Genomic DNA, 8,154 nt, shown 5'->3' with positions numbered 1-8,154 from the left:
AAACGCAGCTTGGGTAGAATACATGTTTGATTTATTAACGAAAGACGAAGACGGAAAAACTCTTAACAAACTACAAAACAATAAACGACGTAAACAGACCTGAACATGAGAACTTACAGACAACGAAGAACGCACGAACAGGAACAAACTAACAAACGAAACAGTCCCGTGTGGCACAAACACTGACACAGGAACAATCACCCACAAACAAACAGTGTGAACAGCCTACCTTAATATGGTTCTCAATCAGAGGAAACGTAAAACACCTGCCCCTGATTGAGAACCATATCAGGCTAATTGAAAAGAACCCAACATAGAAACACATAACATAGAATGCCCACCCAGCTCACGTCCTGACCATACTAAACAAAGACAAAATAAAGGAAATATGGTCAGGAACGTGACAGTACCCCCCCCCCCCCCCCCCCCCCCCCCCCCCAAGGTGCGGACTCCGGACGCAAAACCTGAACCTATAGGGGGGGGTCTGGGTGGGCATCTGTCCACGGTGGCGGCTCTGGCTCTGGACGTTGTCCCCACCCCACCATAGTCAATCCCCGCTTCCGTGGCCTCCTCCTAACGGCCACCCTCCATACTAACCCCACTGGATTAAGGGGCAGCACCGGACTAAGGGGCAGCACCGGACTGAGGGGCAACACCGGACTGAGGGGCAACACCGGACTGAGGGGCAGCTCCGGACTGAGGGGCAGCTCCGGACTGAGGGGCAGCTCCGGACTGAGGGGCAGCTCCGGACTGGCTGACGGCTCTGGCTGGTCATGGCTGGCTGACGGCTCTGGCTGGTCATGGCTGGCTGACGGCACTGGCAGGTCATGGCTGGCTGACGGCTCTGGCTGGTCATGGCTGGCTGACGGCTCTGGCTGGTCATGGCTGGCTGACGGCTCTGGCTGGTCATGGCTGGCTGACGGCACTGGCAGGTCATGGCTGGCTGACGGCTCTGGCTGGTCATGGCTGGCTGGTCATGGCTGGCTGACGGCTCTGGCTGGTCATGGCTGGCTGACGGCTCTGGCAGGTCATGGCTGGCTGACGGCTCTGGCTGGTCATGGCTGGCTGACGGCTCTGGCAGGTCATAGCTGGCGGGCGGCTCTGGCTGCTCCTGTCTGGCGGGCGGCTCTGGCTGCTCCTGTCTGGCGGGCGGGTCCTGTCTGGCGGGCGGCTCTGGCTGCTCCTGTCTGGCGGACGGCTCTGGCTGCTCCTGTCTGGCGGACGGCTCTAGCGGCTCCTGACTGACGGACGGCTCTAGCGGCTCAGGACAGACGGGCGGCTTTGAAGGCTCAGGACAGACGGGCAGTTCAGGCGGCTCTGGGCATACGGGCAGTGCAGGCGGCTCTGGGCAGACGGGCAGTGCAGGCGGCTCTGGGCAGACGGGCAGTACAGGCGGCTCTGGGCAGACGGGCACACCTGTAGGGGGGAGACGGAGAGACAGCCTGGTGCGTGGGGCTGCCACAGGACCCACCAGGCTGGAGAGACCTACAGGAGGCTTGATGTTAAGAGGAGGCACCTGAAGGACCGGGCTGTGGGGGAGCACTGGAGCTCTGGTGCGCAGCCTTGGCACCACTCCCCCAGGCTGGAATACTACTCCAGCCCGGACCCTCCAGAGTGCAGGCACAGGTTGAACCGGGCTGTGGATGAGCACTGGAGATCTAGTGCCTACTACGCGCACCTCTCCCTTAGGCTCCACTCCCACATTTGCCCGGTACGAGCGGAGCGTAGGCATAGGACGCACTGCACCCTCCCAGCGCCCCGGAGACACAGCACGCAGAGCCGGCGCAGGATACCCTGGACCGAAACTGCGTACCGGAGACCAGACACGCTGAGCAGGCACAATACGCCCCGGCTGGATGCCCACACTCACATGACACTTTCGGGGGGCTGCCCTATAGCGCACCGGGCTATGGGCACGCACTGGCAACACCGTGCGCTTAACCGCATAACACAGTGCCTGACCAGTAACGCGTTGCTTATGATAAGCACGAGGAGTGCACTCAGGTCTGCTACCTGGCTTAGCCACACTCCTCTCTAGCCTCCCCCCCCCCCCAAAAAAAAAATCTGGGGCTGCCTCTCGTACCTGTCGCGCTGCCTCCTCATATCGCCGCCGCTCAGCTTTCGCTTCCTCCAGCTCAGCTTTGGGGCGGCGATATTCCCCAGCCTGTGCCCAGGGTCCTTCTCCGTTCAAAATCTCCTCCCATGTCCAGGAGTCCTGGGATTTCTGCCGCTGCTTTCTCCCACGCTGCTTGGTCCTTGGTTGGTGGGTGATTCTGTAACGTTCGTTCTCCTCCTCGTCTGAAAACTCTCCCGCACGAACAGGAACAAACTAACAAACGAAACAGTCCCGTGTGGCACAAACACTGACACAGGAACAATCACCCACAAACAAACAGTGTGAACAGCCTACCTTAATATGGTTCTCAATCAGAGGAAACGTAAAACACCTGCCCCTGATTGAGAACCATATCAGGCTAATTGAAAAGAACCCAACATAGAAACACATAACATAGAATGCCCATCCAGCTCACGTCCTGACCATACTAAACAAAGACAAAATAAAGGAAATAAGGTCAGGAACGTGACAATCGGCTTTTTTTGGTCCTCCAATAATCGGTATCGGCATTGAAAAATCATAATCGGTCGACCTATACTCTGTAGTACATCTGGTAGCAGGACATGAACTGGGACATGAACTCCCAGGCGTTGGAGTTGATGGAGATCAGATAGAGGTGGCAGCCCAGGAGCAGGACCACCACCAAGTACAACACACAGCGCCGCCAGCAGAAACCCATTCACACTGAGCCACAGTTTCCAAGTGGCGGCTGAATGGAAACCTGACCTGAAAGACAAAACATCTGTCATTTAACAGTACATCAAATGATATTTACAGCAATAATACAACAAAGGGAACCATTGTGTATGTTGGACCAAAAGCATTTCAACACATCTCAGGTTAAATCACCCACACTCACCAAGCAATCTGATGGGCCCAGAGTAGAGCAAGCAGCTGCACAGCCAGATAGATGATGAACCTGCGGTAGTTCCTCTCACCCACACAATTCTCTATCCATGGACAGTGATGGTCAAACCCCCATATACAGTGTTTACAGGTCTGGCAGTACTTAGCTCTCATGGGCTGCTGCTTGAGACCAAGGGGAGAGAAGAAGCCATACATACTAACAATAACATAACACACACCCAATATGTTATTTAATCTGTGATCTAAGATTGTGGTAATGTAAGTATATAAGTTATTCCCCATGTAATGATCTAACTGCAATTGGATGGTAATCTACCCGCTGTCCTACCTGTTAGTAAAAAGGAGCCACACCGGCACAGACAAGGAGTGGGGTTTTGAGGTATCATCTCCAATTCTTCACTTGAGCCCTGAGCACACTAACACATTCAAGGGCAACGATAATGTAATAGCAGAAAGGAATACATATTATAAGAAGGGTTTTTGGGTGGTTGGTTGAGGATATTGCTCACCTTGACACAGAGTGAACAAAGCCCAGGTGCATCAGAGAGAGTGTAATACAGCATCACTGACAGCAGGACCAGCAAGGAAAACACCACATGCTGCATAAACTCTCCACTCTCCTCTTGTCTTTGCATATCTTAACAGGCGAGATATAAATTCACCAAAACACCACAGAAATCCAGCACGGCAACAAGTGGAAGGTTGTTAAAATTGCTATTGTATTCACTTTGGCTAAATTATAAGGTTGGCTAGCCTGCAAGCTATCACTAGCTTGTATTGTTGTCATAATGTGACAGTCTCCCAGTCGGTCTTGCCTGGCATGCTAACGTTAGCTAGCTAGCTAAATGGCAAATTAAATTGTTTCGCCTCAAAGAGTAATTTGCCAGTGTCCTGTAAGAATAGTATCAGTGTGATAACCCATGTAAGGATGACATGTACGGTCCTAATTAGTCAACAAAATTGAAACACGTTTTCAAACATCATGGCACAATCGAAGTCGAACACTAGCTAACTAACTTTAGCTAGCAAAGTTATTCGTCTTCGATGAGGTTTAGCGGCGGTTGGCATCCAATAAATGTTGCCTTACTGCCACCAACTAGACTGGGGTATTAACCCATAATACTTTGCATGGAAAAAGGGGAAAGTAAAAAAAAAAATACAAAAAAAATACAAAATCAAATCTAACGCTACACTCATAAAAATTAAAAAAACACCACCCTATTCCACCATTTAAACCGGCCTGAGAGGACTGGACTCCACTAGTCAACACACCCTGTAACTCTTGACACCAAGTCTCGTACACCCAAATACTTTTCTGCAGCTGCCGCCACAACTTCTATTTTCTGCAACTTTACGTTCCATCCCTGCGGTACAGTTGATAACCATTACTATGAACTAGGGCTGACCCCAATTTAGTCAACTGGTCGATTGTTTGGTTGTTAGGCTGTTGGTCTACCAAGATTGTTTTATGCGCCCATCTCAGGAACTAATCCATTGCAGAGGCCTAGACTAAAAGATCGATCTGCTTTCATGAAAATGTGGTCAGAAGCTGCATATGGAGGATGTAACGCAATTGCAGAGGCTTCAGACGCATGCAGAGGCCAATTCGAGCTCTGTGCCGCATCGTCATGTGCCTCCCACAAAATGTAACAATGCAGAGGGCTCTGTATAGCTCCACATTGTGTTTTCTACCGCCAACCAATCTTGTCAAACTCACTTCCTTGGCAACAGCTCTGCACTGCTCCGGGAAGCGCAAGAAGTATAAATGCCCTGACTTCTGCTGAGGCCATATCACTGTAAATGCTGCATGGCCAATGCAGACGTCAGATAGACCATGCGCTCAAATCAAATCAAATGTATTTATATAGCCCTTCTTACATCAGCTGATATATCAAAGTGCTGTACAGAAACCCAGCCTAAAACCCCAAACAGCAAGCAATGCAGGTGTAGAAGCACGGTGGCTAGGAAAAACTCCCTAGAAAGGCCAAAACCTAGGAAGAAACCTAGAGAGGAACCAGGCTATGAGGGGTGGCCAGTCCTCTTCTGGCTGTGCCGGGTGGAGATTATAACAGAACATGGCCAAGATGAGAACATGGCCAAGATGAGAACATGGCCAAGATGAGAACATGGCCAAGATGCACAATGCAGTTCTCTCCAGAATGCGCTCTCTCCTGACAATTTGTGCACATTCATTGTTTCATAACTTCATTGTGTGAGTTGTTTGGGTTTGATTGTTAGTGTATATCAATTCCCCATTACATATATCACCAGCAGTATATTTACCGTTAATTCCTAATCTACAATGTTTGTTACTTTGGTTATGGTCATTTCTGTTAATGCATTCAATATTATTATTCCAGGCTTCCAGTTATTGTTGGAATAGAAACATTGTTTGCAGACCTACGCTACACTTGTGAGAAACAAGTTTTGGTTTATTTCATTTAATTTGAGTTTTGTCAATTTAGTTGGAGCGCTCCTGTCAATGTTGAGTAAGGACACGCACACATAGAAGTAGGTTTATAGGCTACCTGGCCTGCGTGCAAATGTAGGCATATAAATGTTCTCATTTGGGGATCTGATAGTATTTCTGATTGGCTTAATACACCACCACTAATGACCTGTGGAGCTTCTCAAAGTAATGTTTTCTTCACCTCAAACAACAAGCAAACAAAGTCTGTTTTTACATCCATTGAGAATTACAATAGTTCCTCGTTAACCACTCAGCGTGATTGGGAAAAATGTCATGCTCCGATTCAGTGAAAACGTCACAAAATAGGCCTACCTGATTACTTCTTATCAGTGCTTGACCTGGACTGAAATAGGTTCCGGTATTCATTTTGGGTGCTGGTGCTGTTTATTTTTAGATGCAAAGGAGTGCCACAATACTTTTGAGCTAATATTCTATAAGAGGAACAGGAGCTCAAACAGTAGAACACTTTAGGTGCTGGTACTCAGCTCCGGTGAGCTCCTGCCCAAGTCAAGCAAATGCTTATCCCTTGTGCAAATAGCCTACAGCTGTGTCTGTTCGAAGTTCACTGGTGCTGGAAACCCTGAGGGCCCAGAATATTTTGTACAATGTTGCAAGTTCACTAGTGCAAGCTTCAGGCAAGACCCACATTAATAGTTGATACAATGTTTCAAGTTATTTGCAAACAGGCCATATGTAGCCAATGCGATTTATTGGATATTTATACCTCCAGGCTGCAATGTTTTTATTTGTTGGCTTTATGTAGGCTATTTTTACATAGTTGGTAATAACAATAGAATTAACTTTTTAGGCTTGTATCATTTTCATTTAGACTTGGATAGAATTTTGATTAACCACATGAAATTGACAGAGATATGAAGACGTTATTATAAATTAAATTGTTTCACACAAATGTGCATAGGAAAACCATAACTTCACGGAAATCGGTAGAAATTGTAAGATAAATTGGCATTCCACATGAGAAAGGTTGCCGATTCCTCCTGTAGCCTATTACTGGAAACTTCAGGAGAGTAAAGGCAGAATCTGTGAAAGCCAGCAGGAGCGGGAGGAGAATAGCTGGGTCATCTTACTGAAGACTGAAGCATATATCACTTGTTGGCCTATCCCTCTGTGCTGGAACAGATCTACTACTCATGAGAATCCTCTCAGGATCCTTCCCCCTTGACCCATCTTCCTCTAATTTCTTCACGGTTTCAGCATATGACATCATATGCACTACTCTAACCCTGGTAACCTCAACCTGCCTCTCTCTCACCGTCACTTCTGACCCCCAGCCCCATGGGCACTCCTACAATTAACACATACCGCTTCTTTCCCAAATACTACACAATCTTTCTCATGCCCTTCTGCACACTTCTCACACCTAGGAACCTCTGTGCTCCTGTAACAGACGTTAATAGCACTCTCCTTGTGTTGTGTTTAGTTCAAATAAATAACCCTAGCCAGTAGTTCCAGTTGAGCGTTATTTATTATGTGATTAAATAGGAAACAGCATGTTAGTTGTGCAGGGCTTAATGATGTTGATGGCTGTCGATGGTAAAATACCTTGCATCACATTTTCATACTGGGGAGACCTGACGTTCGCGATCTTCCCCTATCTGCAAGCGGGGCCAATAACAACATGCCTTATTGTCATCGGAATTGAACCAATCAATAAGAGTGCTTGAACATTAAATACACATTTCTTCAGAGGCAAGTGGAAACATAACTAACCCTGTTACATTCTGCCCTGCTGAATTCCACTTGCATACTATAAAGAAATAAAAATAAAAACAAAATGAGGTATGCAATACACATATAACTCAGCAAAAAAGAAACGTCCTCTCACTGTCAACTGCGTTTATTTTCAGCAAACTTAACATGTGTAAATATTTGTATGAACATAACAAGATTCAACAACTGAGACATAAACTGAACAAGTTCCACAGACATGTGACTAACAGAAATTGAATAATGTGTCCCTGAACAAAGAGGGGGGGGGGTTAAAAGTAACAGTCGGTATCTGGTGTGACCACCAGCTGCATTAAGTACTACAGTGCATCTCCTCATGGACTGCACCAGATTTGCCAGTTCTTGCTGTGAGATGTTACCCCACTCTTCCATGTCACGAACCGGCTCGAAGCCCGTAACAAAAAGGGAGACAACGTGGAGATAAGGAATAACAAAATATCTTTATTAACTAAGGTAACCTATATACAAATAAACAATAGTGTGTCTGCATGGAGAGAGTCTCCCAATGAATGTGGAAGAGGTCCATTTATCCTGGGACACACCCGGGCCCAAGTGTTTCCCATGTCACTGACGACCCTCCCGGCTCCGCCCACGGCATCCTAATAAGGAAACAGGAGCAAAAGAGAGAATACGGCAGACAGAGTGGGAGGGTCGTCACCCCCCCCCTCCCATAAAACCGGGGACCAACAAGGACCCCAGAACAACGCACCAGCCGCTGCGTTCCAAATTGACACGGCCTCTGCGTCCCAAATTGATGAGGTGTTTACACTTCCACTTGCCCCAGCCAACCTCCTCCTCACCAGACCCCAGCAACCTTTGCGCACAGGAAGCAACGTTTAAGAGGAAAGAAAACGAGACCAGGAGGGAACAGACAGGAGAGATAGAACATGGAAATACCAAACAATGGTCAGTCACATGGACATTCAGGAACAGGGCGCACGAGAGAGTGCGT

General features: G+C 47.9%; 1 long non-coding RNA gene across 2 annotated transcripts; it reads right to left on the bottom strand.

The window, feature by feature from the left end:
- Window positions 1-2,551: 2,551 nt before the first annotated feature.
- Window positions 2,552-5,949, bottom strand: LOC120063140. Of its 2 annotated transcripts, none has more exons than XR_005478474.1 (3): window positions 5,766-5,949; window positions 2,976-3,620; window positions 2,552-2,842 (listed from the first exon to the last, which is right to left on the bottom strand). It is a non-coding gene; the product is annotated as an uncharacterized LOC120063140 (long non-coding RNA). The 2 variants fall into 2 exon arrangements; XR_005478473.1 differs by lacking the exon at window positions 5,766-5,949 and having other exon boundaries at window positions 2,976-3,142; window positions 3,312-4,799.
- Between the last annotated feature and the right edge of the window lie 2,205 nt (window positions 5,950-8,154).

The sequence above is a fragment of the Salvelinus namaycush genome, chromosome 18 (assembly GCF_016432855.1).
Source record: "Salvelinus namaycush isolate Seneca chromosome 18, SaNama_1.0, whole genome shotgun sequence".
NCBI lineage: Eukaryota > Metazoa > Chordata > Actinopteri > Salmoniformes > Salmonidae > Salvelinus > Salvelinus namaycush.
Note: the sequence above shows the minus strand (reverse complement) of the source record. Positions and strands in the feature narration are given on the sequence as shown.